At 39.5% G+C, this 15,724-nt stretch overlaps 1 long non-coding RNA gene across 1 annotated transcript in view; it reads left to right on the forward strand.

The window, feature by feature from the left end:
- Nucleotides 1-4,754, forward strand: part of LOC132362601 (uncharacterized) — a 354,028-nt gene extending 349,274 nt beyond the window's left edge. Inside the window, exons 11-12 of the long non-coding RNA XR_009502404.1 lie at nucleotides 1,565-1,709; nucleotides 4,478-4,754. This is a non-coding gene — a long non-coding RNA (uncharacterized LOC132362601). The remainder of the gene's footprint in view (nucleotides 1-1,564; nucleotides 1,710-4,477) is intronic.
- Nucleotides 4,755-15,724: the final 10,970 nt, after the last annotated feature.

A 15,724-nucleotide genomic window follows, 5' to 3' on the forward strand; every position in this document is an offset into this window, starting at 1 on the left:
AAACAATTGGCAGGGTAGAAAGAGCCTGCTGTAGGTGAATACAATAAACAGGAAGAGTCCGTGGGAAGCAGTGAGGGCCACAGCGGTGGATCTTAGAACTTAGGGCTTTGTAAGTTCAGTGAGTTCAGGTGATGAATAGAGCTCTGGGACACAAAGTAGAGAAATGGAGAGGGAGGCTGATGCAGGAGGTGACGGGAGGCTGACCTGAAAATGCCGAGTGTAGTGTGGATTGCATTCATAGGATGGCTGGCCGAAGGAAATGACTTTGACTTTAGACAGTTGATTTCCAGTTGGTGGGTGAAGCAGAAAGAAGAGAGGTGGTATTGTGTCTCTCATGTGGACTTTTTGGTTGCAAGTGGTAGAAAAGCTAACAAAATGTTGCCAAAGTTTAAAAAGGGAATTTTTTAGTTCACGTAATTGAGAAGTGTAGCTTCAGGTGTGGCCAGATCTGGGATTTCAAAGAATGCCTTTGGTACTTAGTCTCTCTCTCTTTCTTCATCTCTCAGCAATTCTTTCCTCTGTATTAGCTTCATTCTCAGACAGGCTCTCCCTGTGATGAAGTGGTTCACATTAGCTCCTGGTGTATACCCATCCAGCTTTAAGTTCAGTAAAGAATATCTTTGGCCTGGTCTCTCTAGCAAGTCCAAGAATACTATCTCATTGCCTGATTGGTCATGTGCCCATTCTTTAGCCGGTCACTGAACCCAGGGGGTTGCAGTGTTTTATTGACCAACTGTGGGTCACATGCCCTCTCCTTGAAGCCCAGTGCAGTCAGCTCCACCCAAATGACCTGGACTAGAAATGGGGAAGAAAGTGGTTCCCCAAGAAAAACTCAGGTGCCGTTACCATAAAAATGGGTATGGATGCTGGGTAGGCAAAAAACAAAACAAAATGAAAACAATCAAAAACCAGATGATCAGATGTCTGCAACCAGTAATCACCACACTCACATAGAATTGACCAGAAGCCACCATCTCTATCACCAGCACATGAAAATAATACTAACTAAATGCTATCAGCAGGTCTTAGACATTCAGCTGTTCTCATACTGACAAAGTTATATCCTCTGGTTTAAATCAGCATTAGGGAGTTAACACCAAGAACAGAAACTAATCATCGTAAATGGAAAAAAAAAAAAACAGTTATGCAAAGTGATTTAAAGCAAAAGCACAGAATAGCACAAACTTGGTAATTAAATTTGGTAACTAGAAATTCAACTATTGCCCAGTAGCCCTTGGATTTCAAGGTTCCAAAACTCTAGAAAAAAAGAAATGCTCATTTTTATCTAGATTTTTCTAGAGACCTATTTCACCTTCAACTTAGAAATCATTCATGAAGCCTTTCTAATACCTGATAATGTGTGTGTACTTGGGTCCTATGTGTACCTCACTTTATTTCCATGACACCACACCCTTCCAGTCCCCCACATTTCTGACTACTCCATTTCTGTATCCTTTGCCCAACCCTGAACCATTGATGTTTTCTAGAGCTTCATTGTCGATTCCCAGCTCTTCTCTTCTTACAAACTCTCACAGGGTAGCTCTTCATTCATTCTTTTCAACAGGTACCCAAGGAGAGCGTCCTTTGTGCCAGGTACTGTGCCAACCATCCTTGAAGGTTAACTCCTGATCATCCCATGTGCTAATGACACCCAACTCTCTGAAGTCCAGACCCCTCTCCCTTCAGATTCACACTTGGACATTCACAAGGTAGGTACTTTATAAATAGTTCTTGAATGAATGGATAAATGAATGAATGCTTTTCCCTTAATGTTTCAAGTTCAACATACCTAACAATGAAATCATCTTCCTGCCTGATCCTATTACTACTTGTACTTGGTAATACCCTCAAGGATAGAAACCTCGATGTTATCCTTGTCTCCTCCTTCTTGTCTCCTTCACATCAAGTTCCACTAATTTTAACTCAATATTTCTTAAGTCTGTCTCCTTCTCCCCCATCTCCCCAGCTCCTGCCCTAATTCAGACCTGCAGCACCTTCTACCTGGACGCTGCCATAGCCTCCCTACTGGTCTGCCTGCCTCTAAGCGTGTTCGTGTAGCAGTCACACTCTCCTGCTTCAGTGGCTCTCTGTTGCCTATGAACAAAGATCATACTCCTTAAAATGCTAAATAAAGTTCCCTGTGTCCTGCTCTCTGACTTCCTTTCCAGTCTCACCTTAAGAGTGGTTTGCCTCGAACGTTTGTGGTTTCCTACACACAGCACAGAGATTCATGGCTTTGCTCATGCTGTACCTCCTGTTTGGAATATGACCTACCCTATACCCCCATTTCTGCACATAATTTAAGCTTCAGCTGAGGTGCCATATCCTCTAGGAGGCCTTGTCAATCCTCTTCAGGCTGAGCTGGGTGTCCTCTGGTCGGCTTTCATAGCACACTGGGCATCCCTCTGTCATTGCACTATTAAGATCAGGTCCTCTTGCTGCCACCTGGTTTCCCTTGTGAGTTCCTTGAAGACATGGGCATGTCTTGTTCATCCTCGATTCCCCAATGCCTAGCCAGTAACTGAAACACAGTAGGATTTCCATAAATGTCTGTTGAAAGTCTATGTTTCCTCTTAAGTAGAGCAGGTGTTTTAGCCTTGGTACTTTTATAGTGTGAAAAAGGCACCCCCTAAAATACTGAAAGCGAAAGGGTATGTTATTCAAGACCAAGATCAAGATCGTCAAGGGTTATCAGCAGAAACTTGGAGGTAATCTAATTTCCATTTTCTGGCCCAAAAGATTAACTCCAGGCAAATGTTGAAGACCCTAAAATATTTATGCTGATCTGATACCATGGGATCAGAGAATGACTAATTTAAAAAATCAGGCATTTCTCCAGCGTAAACAGTTTGTTTACTTATAGTCAGATCTTTTAAGCCTTTTCCCAAATTTTCAGACTAATATTTTCTAAATTAATTTGAAATCCATATGGATTGTCAACCAGTTGGAGCAGAGTGATTTGGGGGAAAAGATGGAAATGAGATGAGAAGAGGTATCCTGGGTCAGATCATGCTTTTCCTTTACTTTGGAAAGATGGAAAACCATTGGAGGGTTTTGCTCAGAGGAGATTATTGATGCAATTTAATGTGTAATGTTCAATTTAAATCTGGCTGCTTGGAGGAGACTTAACTACAGGCAGTACGGGCAGAAGTAGAGAGACTAGTTTGGAGGCTGCCGTAATAATCTAGGCAAAAGAGGATGGTGGCTTGGACCAGCGTGGTAGCCAGGAGGTAGAAAAGTAGTCAGATTATAGGTGTATATTGAAGACTCAGTCAAGAGAATTTGGCAGTGATTAGATGTGGATTGTAGAGAGGGAAGAAAAGGACAGCTCTAAGGGTTTTGGCTTGAACAACTGCAAGGATGGATTTGCCATTGGGAAGAGCAGGTTTGGGGAGAAAATCAAGAGTTCAGTTCTGGTCTCTTTTTAAGTTTGAGATGTCTATTTAGATATGTAATACAAGGAGAGTATTGAGCATTCAAGTTGTGTGTACCTGCCTGGAGTTCAGAAGAGAGGTCAAAGTGAGGATAGATATTTGGAGGTTATTAGTGTGCAGCTGGTATTTGCAGTCATGAGGAAGGTTGGGGTCATCTAGGAGGTGTGTATGGAGTGGAGGTTTGAGGATCAACCTGGAATGATCCCGTGTTCAGAAGTTGGGAAAATGAGGAGGAATCAGCAAAGTAAACTAAGGAGGAGAGGGACCAGTGAGAAAGGAGACCCAAGAGGCAGTGAGTGGGTGGTGACCCAGAGGCCAAGTAAAGAAAGATTATTGTGCCTGAAATAAGAAACAACCTACCAAGTTCTAATTTACCCCAAGTCTCACTGGATAGTGTATTTCTGTATGCATGCACACATGCGTGTGTGTGTGTATAATTTTTTTGGCCTGGGGTCGCCCAGCTACCATATATTTCCTTTGTTCCCTCCCCCTAGAAATTCTGAGTCCATGTGGTCCCAGACTTCATTACTGGGTCTGGGTGGTCGTGAATTTTACTAGTTCTCTTTTCCTCTTGTGGCCACTACAAGATCAGTTCACCTTCGTTTCTACACTTCTAAGGAAAGCCTGAAGCACTGAGCACCTGCCAGGGCTGCCCATTCATAAAATCATTCATTTATTCATTTGTTCATTCATTCACCAGATAGTTACTGGGAATTTACAATACACAGACACTGTCCTAGGCCCTGAGGTTACAGCCATGAACCACATAGTCGCAGCACCACCTTTGCCAGCAGGGAGCTTACATTCTAGCAGAGTGGGGAGGAGTGGGAGAGAGGGAGACAATGTGTGTAGGGGGTCAACAAATAAACAAAATAACTTCAAATTGTTATGTCTACACTGAAGAAAACAATCAGGGGTCTGAGATGTAGAAGAACAATGAAGACTAAGACTGGGGACTAGTTTCCAGTAGGAGGGCAGGGAAGCTTCTCTGAAGACTAAGATCCTGATGTCTCCAAAGTAACCAGCAAATCTTTTTCTTTTAGGTCCTGAAATGAACCTGGGCCTCTTATAGAACAAGGGCGGAAACCTACCTCCAGTTCCATCTTTACGTGAGCACCCGCCCTCGACAATTTATGGGATTATGCTGAAAAATCAATCTTTTACAATTTCACCTAACATCTGCCAGAGGAAACAAAAGATTATTAAAAGGGGACTTATCAGAGTTCATCTTCCAACAAAGTGGTTAGTTACCATTTAATTTAGCTAACATTTTTTTGGGAACACTTACTGCAGTGCAGACACTGGTCTAAGTAAGCTTTTTATATGCATCCTATCATTTAATCTTCACAAAATTCCTGTGAGGTAGGCACTGTTATTATCCCCATCTTACACTTAAAAATCTCGAGGCTTAGATGGATTAACTCCAGGGTCACATGGCTAGCAAGTGGCAGGGCTCTGGTTAAAACCCACGTCTGTCTAACGTTCAAGATTTTGCTTTCGGCATTCCTTTGAAAAAGATGATTTGAGGACATTCTTAACTAGGTTTTAAGTACTACATTCCTTATCTTCACAAAATTTTGTCAGGTAAGAAACAAAAATACAAGTTTAGAGGTGCTACGATTTCTCTGTAGTTGAATAATCTTTGGGGTATTTCACTGACAAACTTGTTTTAAGTGGTGTCAAGCAAATCCCTTCCTAAAGCGAAAGTATGTTGGTGATTTCAAGTTTGAAAACAGCCTTACGTTGTCTTCCAGGAATGCTATAAACAGAAATTCAAGGAAGTATTTCAACTAATAAAGATAAAAATATTTTTGGTAGAGCATCAAATGTTTAGGTCTTATTTCTTAGCTCAGCTTAAAACCCACAAATTTAATATTTTTTTTTAGCAGGTGTGGTAAATTGTGAGATTTTAAACGTTCATATAATAGAAATTCAAGTTATAATTTATTGAGCATTTATTGTGTGCCTGACAATGTACTGTGTATATTATTTTACTTGTTCTTAACTATAATTCTATGAGATATTAATTATCATTCCTGTTTTGAAGATGAAGACATTGAGACTCAGTTAAGTAACTGAGATTCAAAACCATGTGTCAAAGACAGTGTTTAAACCTAGGAATGGAAACCCTATGTTCCTTTCATTATAAGACCTTATTTCTGATTCAGGCTTCAGAAGGTATCTTTTCTTATTAGACTATTTTCATTCTCTAAATAAGTGACCTTGGGGAAGTATCGTCCCTAGTATTCAGTTTCCTTGCCTTTAAAACAATGAGATTGCACTGGATGTTTCCCATAATCTCTTTTTGTTCTTCTTCTTTTAAAAATTATTTATTTATTTATTTATTTATTTATGGCTGTGCCAGGTCTTAGTTGCGGCATGCGGGATCTTCGTTGTGGCATGCAGGATCTTTTATTTTTTTTTTTCTTTCTTTTTTAAATTGTGGCATGTGGACTTCACGTGGACTCTTAGTTGCAGCATGCAGGCTTCTTAGTTGTGGCATGCAGACTCTTAGTTGCAGCATGCGGGCTTCTTAGTTGCAGCATGCGAACTCTTAGTTGCAGCATGCGTGTGGGGTCTAGTTCCTGAAACAGGGATCGAACCCAGGCCCCTTGCATTGGGAGCACAAAGTCTTACCCACTCTACCACCAGGGAAGTCCCTCTTTTTATTCTGAAGCTCCACGGTTCTGTGATTCCATAAATAGTTCAGTTCAAAGATAATTCATTGGCGTTCAGTGGGACTCCTGCTTTTATCATTTTTTAAAATTGAAAACAGTAGGAAATTAAATCTTTTAAATCAATTTAGTAGATCTATCTACTGTCAATATTTTCTCTTTTGTATTCACGGATATATTATTTGATCCTTCTTAGTTGCAGAATGTTTCCCCACTGTCATTTATAATACTTATCAGTAACAATAGCTCTAAAAAATAGATTTGAATTGCTTTCGCTAACTTAGAGCTGGGAAAACAGGTTATTCCAGTGCTTTAATTTGGTCATGGTTACTCAGTGCCAAGGAAGGATTGGGACCTACACCTCTGGAATTTCTAGCCTTACTCTGTGTTTGGTCACTCATTCTTTCATTTGGTTAGCCCAGAGGTCAGTATCCTATGGTCTGTGGGCCAAATCTAGCTCACTGCTTGTTTCTGTATGGTCTACAAACTAAGAATAGGTATTACATCTTTAAATGGGAAGAATAATAAAAAGAAGAATATTTTGTGACACATGGAAATTATGTGAAATTCTAATTTCACTGTCCATAAGTAAAGATCTTTGGGACACCACCACCAAACTCCTTCATTGATGTAGTCTATGGCTGGTTTCCTGTCACGACGGCAGAGTCAGGTAGGTGCAGCAGACCCTGTGGGGCCCTTTATCGAAAAGTCTGCCAACCTCTGGTTAGTCTGTGTTAAAGAAATTAAACAAGGAGGCCAAGGAGGCCATCAAACTGAGGTGGCTTTAATGCCTTGGTGGCCTGTGTAACCAAAACCTAAGCCAAGCCAGTCAGTGCACTGGAATCTGAGAAAATGAAACTTAAGAACAACCAATCACAAACAGCCAACGAGGCTTTCCCAAATAAGGCAACCACTTAAGCTATAGCCAATCAAATAGTTTCTTTGCTTTGCTTCTGAGTCATCGCTCCTCGCTCCTGTGGGTGGAGTGCTCTTAACCACTCCCAGTTTCATGCTGCCCAATTCTAATTGATGTTTGCTCAAATAAACTCTTGAAGATTTTAATGTGCCTCAAACTTTTAACATCTGTCAGACTGTGTTGATAGTCTACTATTGCTAGCCTCTCTGCAGGTCACAGGGAACACAGCAGCCAACAAGACACACAGGTTCCCTTGGACCAAGTCACTTTTTCTTAACCATCAAATAAAAGATAAAACAAACAATAAACAAAGTTGGAGGGACAGAGGACTTCCAAGTTTTAATTTGTCAAAGGATATTTAAAAAGACTACAGCTACTATCTTCACTCATCATCTTAAAAAAAAAAAAGGAGTATGTTAATACCAAAAAATGAGGATACCAATACCAAATATGTAGGAAGGACATATCTCAAAAAGCACTCATTTAAGTGGAATACATGTAGCTTCATAAAAAACTCATTACACAGTCACTGGTTTTTTTGTTTTTTTTTTTTTCTTTTCATGACAGATCAGAGAAAACATCTTTCTGGGCAGGCCCAGGTCATCAGACCAGCTTTGGGAAGCATAGGGGTAGTTCACACTGTTACTTTTTAGACAACGCAACCTTTAAAATATGTCTAGTTTTTAAATTGGAAAATGTTAGTATTTTAGTTTGAGAGTATTACAGCCATGAGTTTTGTAATAAAATTTTTTTATAGATGAGTTTTGGGTAATAAAAATATAACGATGGGGAATTCTGGAAAAGAAATACAAAGGGAAGTAGGGAAGAAAATAAAAGAAATCTGGGACTTCCCTGGTGGTCCAGTGGTTAAGAATCTGCCTTCCAGTGCAGGGGATGCGGGTTCAATCCCTGGTTGGGGAACTAAGGTCCCACATACCGCAGGGCAACTAAGCCCGCAGATTGCAACTACTGAGCCCGCGCGCTCTGGAACCTGCGCACCACAACTAGAGAGCCCGTGCAAAGCAACTAGAGAAGCCTGCACGCTGCAATGAAGAGCCCGTGCAACGCAACGAAAGATCCCACATGCCGCAATGAAGATCCCGTGTGCTGCAACTAAGACCCGACACAGCCAAATAAATAAATAATAAAATAAATTAAAAAAAAAAATCTGCCATTACCCACTGTTGTAGATACAGCAGATATTATATCCTCTTTGCCTAGTGTTCAGATGAAGGTAACCCATTTTCGTATTGATTTTTCATACTGGCTTCTCCCTAGAAGAAAGTGATGGAATAATTTCTTTTGAAATATTGCCCTCCTCTGCCCCCAACAGTGCCACCTTCAATAGACCCAGGCACCTACTAAAAACCACAGCATCACCTCAAAACCAGAGCCATCTAACAGAATATGAATTCCCATGGAAGAAAAGTTCATCCATTAATAAGTATTTAAAGTTGGATATGGTAGTTTTCTAGTTGCTTTAGAAAGTTTAATTCCCCATGACAAAATTTCTATTTTGTAACCACTGAAATGGCAACCAAAAGATTAACAATTAACCCTTTCTCCTTATGTCCCTATTCCTGTTGTCTGTGATATTGTTCATTTCCTGAATGTGTTTCCTAGAGCACTATGTGGAATGTAACACTGGAGGAAAAACAGGATTCTGTGTTCCAAGAAATATGAGAAATACTGGGTTAAGCAAAATCTCACAGGATTATTTACTGCAGGACTTCTCAGGACCTCTAATATGCTAATGTGCATTTAAAGTATGCACATGTATGAGAAGATCCAGAGGCAAGAAAGAGAGCAAGGTGTACGGGCCTACTTTAGTTTAGGTTATTTTGCGTAAGTAAGCTGATTAATTTGGTCATTTCAGCAGCAACAATGGTAAGAAATAGGCCAGTTACTTTTATTGATCCAAGTGACCCTGAGGCTGTACTGAAATTGTCTTCTGACAATTTTCTGGTTTCATCTCAGCTTTTGAATAAGTTTATGTTTATTAATGGTTTATTGTTTTTCTTAAATATCTTTCCTCATTTAATACACATTCCTGCCCTGTAAATCAGATATTGTCTTTACTCTAAATGTTTAAGAAAACTTTCTTATAAACTTGACCAAGGAGGTGAAAGACTTATAGTCTGAGAACTATAAAACACTGATAAAGGATACTGAAGATGATTCAAAGAAATGGAAAGATATCCCATGCTCTTGGATTAGAAGAACTAACATTGTTAAAATGGTCATAATCATATTACCCAAAGCAATTTACAGATTTAATGTGATCCCTATCAAATTACCCATGACATTTTTTCACAGAACTAGAACAAAGAATCTTAAAATTTATATGGAACCATAAAAGACCCAGAATGGCCAAAGCAATCCTGAGGAAAAAGAATAAAGCTGGAGCATCACACTCCCAGACTTTGGACAATACTACAAAGCTACAGTAATCAAAACAGTTTGATATTGGCACAAAAACAGACATGGATCAATGGAACAGAATAGAGAGCCCAGAAATAAACCCACACACCTACTTTCAATTAATCTTCCACAAAGGAGGCAAGGATATACAATGGGAAAAACACAGTCTCTTCAGCAAGTGGTGTTGGGAAAGCTGGACAGCTGCATGTAAATCAGTGAAGTTAGAACACATCCTCATACCATACACAAAAATAAACTCAAAATGGCTTAAATACTTAAATATATGACACCATAAAACTCCTAGAAGAGAACATAGGCAAAACATTCCCTCACGTAAATTGTACCAATGTTCTCTTAAGTCAGTCTCTCAAGGCAATAGAAATAAAAGCAAAAATAAACAAGTGAAATCTAATCAAACTTACAAGCTTTTCCTTTTGCACAGCAAAGGAAACCATAAACAAAATGAAAAGACACCTATGGACTGGGAGAAAATATTCGCAAACAATGCAACCGACAAGGGCTTAATTCCCAAAATATACAAACAGCTCACACAACTCAACAACGACAACAACAACAACAACTCAATCAAAAAATGGGCAGGAGACCTAAATAGACATTTCTCCAAGGAAGACATACAGATGGCCAACAGGCACATGAAAAGATGCTCAACATTGCTAATTATTAGAGAAATGCAAACAAAACTACAATGAGGTACCACCTCACAGTGGTCAGAATGGCCATCATTTAAAAGTCTACAAATAAAAAATGCTGGATAGGGTATGGAGAAAAGAGAACCCTCCTACACTGTTGGTGAAAATATTTATAAATTGGTGCAGCCACTATGAAAAACAGTATGGAGGTTCCTTAAAAAACTAAAAATAGAGTTGCCAGATGATCCAGCAATCCTACTCCAGGACGTATATCCAGGGGAAACTCCCAATTCGAAAAGATGCATGGACCCCAGTGTTCATAGCAGCACCATTAACAATAGCCAAGACATGGAAGCAACCTAAATGTGTATTGACAGGTGAATGGATAAAGAAGATGTTGCATATATACATAATGAAATACTACTCAGCCATAAAAAAGAATGAAATAATGCCATTTGCAGCAACATGGAGGGACCTAGAGTTTATCATACTAAGTGAAGTTAAGTCAGAAAGAGAAAGACAAATACTATATGATATCACTTATATGTGGAATCTAAAGTATGACACAAATGAACTTATTTATGAAACAGAAACAGACTCACAGACATAGAAAACAAACTTACAGTTACCAAAGGGGAAAGGGGGTGGGGGGCAATAAATGGGGAGTTTGGGATTAGCAGATACAAACTACTCATATAAAATAGATAAACAATAAGGTCCTAATGTATAACAAAGGGAACTATATTCAATATCCTGTAATAAAGCATAATGGAAAAGAAAAAAAAAGAAAACATCCTTAAAAGTAATAATTTTCCATTTTGGAAACTACCTAAGAACCACATATTAATGCCGATGACCAAATTTCAGGAGGAGGTAAAACAGTAGGTTTTGTGATTAGTGCATTTTATCAGTTAGGGGTGTGTTTGGCTTTGAGTAGCAGCAAACCCCATTAATGGAGCTTAAAGAGGTTATGTTTTTTCCCCTTCATGTGATGAGTAGTTGAGAGGTAGGCACTTTGGGGATAAGCGTTGTGGCTCACGGAAGTCACCAAGGCATCTGGCTCCCACTCTCTTCCTCCATCAGTCCTTAGCATGTGGCATTCCTTCTCATGATTGCCAGATGGCTGCTGTTCCTCCATGCATTGTACCCACATTCTAGGCAAAAAGAAGAGGGAAGGAAGGTGGGCAGAAGGTGTGTGTTAGTTGTCTCCTTATGAAAAAAAAAACACCTTTTTCAAAACCCTACCCAGTAGATTTCCAATCATATCTCAATGGCCAGTAAAGTGGCCCATGGCCACGAGCAGCTGTGTGAAAGCCGGAGGAATTGAAATCTTTAGCTGGGCACTTGAGGTTCTGCTAGTAACATAGCCTAAGTCTGGAGCTACACTTCCAGTTAGAATCTCAGCTCTGTTGCTCAGTGGTTATGTGACTATAGGTGATTCATTTTCATTTTCCTCCCCTATAAAATGGAGATAAGCTAATAAGAGTGTTATTATGCGATGAAGTTTTATAAAGTGTTTAGAAGAGTATGTGGAACATAGTAAATGTTATATAAGTACTTCCTCAGTAAATGAGTAAAGAAGATGGGAGAATGGACATTGGGTAGAAAAGCAGCAGGCATAGAATAAATAAATTATTAAAAAATGGAAATAAAAATATTGCTAACATATAAAACAGATTTGTGTAGTAGAAGTAATATGAGTTTCATTGATTTCTTGAGCCAAAGAATGTTAATTAAGTGCTGTTACCTCCCTTAAAGAACTGCAAGCCAGTGGTTTTATAAGGATAGATTACTCTTTTTTTCTTTGGAGGATAATGAGAATTTCATGTCTGCTTCAGTCAGTTGCTACTACATGAATTGTAGGGCCTGGGATTTAAAGCCAAAACAAATTAGAGGCTAGTATAATGATTGATGTATTGGGGACATACTAGCAAAAGGTCCTGGAAAAACACATACAATTCTCCTCCTCTCTCATTCATGTGTGATTTTATTCCATTTTTAGGTATTTGGCTATTATTATCAATTTTTTAACATGTGTAAAATGTCTTTCTGATAGACACCTTGTATGGAGATAGTTATTGAAGGCAGATAGATTTGAGTAATAAGCCTAGTTCCACCACTAACTATGTGACCTTAGGCACCTTGCATCTCGAAGCCTTAGCTGCCTTAATCTATTGGGTGGGCCAAAAATTTCTTTCGGTTTTTTCCATAAGATGGCTCTGGTAGCACTTAGTTGTCTTTAACTTCATTTGAAACAATTTTGTTAGATTGTATGTGACAGCTGTCATATCAGCGTGCATTTAAAAACAGACTTAACAAAGTTGGTGAATTTTTGTGTAGCCATTTTAATATTGAAGATGGAAGAAAAAACCAGCATTTCGGCATATTATGCTTTATTATTTCAAGAAAGGTAAAAATGCAAATGAAACGCACAAAAAGATTTGTGCAGTGTATGGAGAAGGTGCTGTGACTGATCGAACGTGGCAAAAGTGGTTTGCAAAGTCTCGTGCTGGAGATTTCTTGCTGGATGAGGCTGCATGGTCGGGTTGACCAGTTGAAGTTGATAGCGATCAAATCGAAACAATAATTGAGAACAATCAACGTTGTACCATGCAGGAGATAGCCAACATACTCAAAATATCCAAATCAAGCTTTGAAAATCATCTGCACCAGCTTGGTTATGTGAATCGCTTTGATGTTTGGGTTCTACATAAGTTAGGTGAAAAAAACCTTCTTGACCATACTTCCACATGCGATTCTCTACTGAAACATAATGAAAACGTTCCGTATTTAAAATAAATTGTGACGGGCGATGAAAAGTGGATACTGTACAACAGTGTGGAATGGAAGAGATCGTGGGGCAAGCGAAATGAACCACCACCAACCACACCAAAGGCCGGTCTTCATCCAAAGAAGGTGATGTTGTGTATATGGTGGGATTAGAAGGGAGTCCTCTATTATGAGCTCTTTCTGGAAAACCAAACATTAATTCCAACAAGTACTGCTCCCAATTAGACCAAATGAAAGCAGCGCTCGGTGAAAAGCGTCCAGAATTAGTCAACAGAAAAACGCATAATCTTCCATCAGGATAACGCAAGACTGCATGTTTCTTTGATGACCAGGCAAAAACTGTTACAGATTGGCTGGGAAGTTCTGATTCATCCGTTGTATTCACTGGACATACCACCTTTGGATTTCCAGTTATTTCGATCTTTACAAAATTCTCTTAATGGAAAAAATTTCAATTCCCTGGAAGACTGTAAAAGGCACCTGGAACAGTTCTTTGCTCAAAACGATAAAAAATTTGGGGAAGATGGAATTATGAAGTTGCCTGAAAAATAGCAGAAGGTAGTGGAACAAAACAGTGAATACGTTGTTCAATAAAGTTCTTGGTGAAAATGAAAAATGTGTCTTTTATTTTTACTTAAAAAACCAAAGGCACTTTATGGCCCACCCAATATGAAGGGTATCGGTACCTATTTCCCAGGATTCTACTAAAGGTTAAGGGAGGAAATACAGTAAAGTGCTTAGCATGAATCCTACTACACAGCAAAAGCTTAGTAAATATCATCGTTAACATCACCACCATCATCATTTTTTAAAACCAACTTTATTGAGGTGCAGTTTATATACAATAAAATGTAGCCATGAATTTTGAACAATGTTGATGCCTATATACCACAATCGAGATATAGATTTTCCATTACCCCCAAATCAGTATTTTAAAATAGGAAAATTCATGTCTTATCCATTAAGAACACAAAGGTGAAGTCATGTGTAGAGAGACATATGGTATCAACTATACAAAAGAATGAATAAACGCTAACTAGAACTACAAAACCAGGAGAATGTAGCAGAAGGAGCACTCATTTTGAGGGGGGTTGGGGGACCGGTCAGGTGTACTGCATATTATTGCTTCTGCCTATTCAGCAGCAACTAATTCTCTCTTCTCCTGTTAACAGCACTTGGCTTGTCCTTTGCGGGAACAACTCCTCCCAACGCTTTATGGGTTAGGAGTGGGGCTGTTTCACCTCTGGTTTCAGTCTTGTAATTTCTGCTAGACTTCTTGAAAAGAAAACTCTCTTACTGCTTAATAGTACTTGATGTAAGTTTGGAGAAGCAGAAAGAGCCACTGAAAATGAAGGCATCACGGAGGACGGTCAGCTGGAGTGATGGAGAGAGAGACCTTATACTGATGTCATCATCTAAACTGCCAGAAGCTGCCCTGAAGCTACACTATCCCTGGTCCTCAGTTACGTGAGGACTGATGAACTTTCATCATAGACCAGCTCCGTTCTCTAGCTTGTGTTCAGGAATCATGAGCCAGTGACCCTTGCCCACCTCCGATTGTGTGGGCTTGGAGATAACATATGTGAGAGTGCTTTCCTGTTTTCTACAAATGGGAGGTAATTGTATGGTAGATATAAAGTTAATTGGAGGGACTTCCCTGGTGGTGCAGTGGTTAAGAATCCACTTGCCAATGCAGGGCAGGGGACACGGGTTCGAGCCCTGGTCCGGGAAGATCCCACATGCCGCGGAGCAACTAAGCCCGTGCGCCACAACTACTGAGCCTGTGCTCTAGAGCCTGTGAGCCACAACTACTGAAGCCCGCACGCCTAGAGCCTGTGCTCCGCAACAAGAGAAGTGACCGCAATGAGAAGCCCATGCATCGCAACGAAGAGTAGCCCCTGCTCGCCACAACTAGAGAAAGCCCGTGCACAGCAAGGCAGACCCAATGCAGACAAAAAAAAAAAAAAAAAAAAGTTAATTGGACAATTGAAGGCAGAAATAATATGGATTTAAAATGCGTTGATATCAAAACTAGAAGTATTTGAACTAACTGGTTAATTTGAAGGAATTCAGATATTCATCCAAAGAAAGTAGGCCAAATCATTTTGCCTAAATAATTTCTCTATTTCATATGACAGTGATTTCTGGGCCTTAACTGTTCTGTTCTATTTGCATTCATGGCCACAACCTATGTTGTTACATGAGTCATTGTTTCTTCCTTATTAAACAGGTGCCCCTCCCTTTGGCATTGTGCATTTTTGAAGTGCCCTTTGCTGTCCTAGGTGCTGGGGGTGTATAGTGAACACAGAATCTCTATCTCATGGAGCTTATTTTCTAGGGAGAGAGAGACAGCTGCACCTTCCAGGGGCCAGTTTCTGTACTCAGTGCTTCTACATTCTGATTCTCTTCTGATAATATTGCAGAAAGTGTGGGAGGTCTTTGTGGAAATTCTGGATTAAATTCATAAGAAGTTACACACTTGTAAACAGGCATATTAAGGTATATGTTTGTGTATGTGTATGTGCCACACACTCTTCTTAGCTAGGTAACCTGGTTCAAGTTACAACTCTGGGCCTCAATTTCTCATCTGAAAAATGGGGATTATCCTAGTACCAGTCTTACCTTGTAGGGACTAAATGCATGTACGTAATTTTCGCATAGTGTCTGGCACAAACTAAGAGCTTAACAAATGATGGGTAATATTTCTTATTATTCTTACTGATACGTATATGTTTATGCACATTTGCCCAATATTCCTCAATAGAATAAAAATAAATAATTGTGGACCTCATTTTGTTTCATTCATTTAACATTTATTGAATACTTTGCCTTGTGCTA

Source organism: Balaenoptera ricei, chromosome 3 (assembly GCF_028023285.1).
Source record: "Balaenoptera ricei isolate mBalRic1 chromosome 3, mBalRic1.hap2, whole genome shotgun sequence".
Classification (NCBI taxonomy): Eukaryota; Metazoa; Chordata; class Mammalia; order Artiodactyla; family Balaenopteridae; genus Balaenoptera; species Balaenoptera ricei.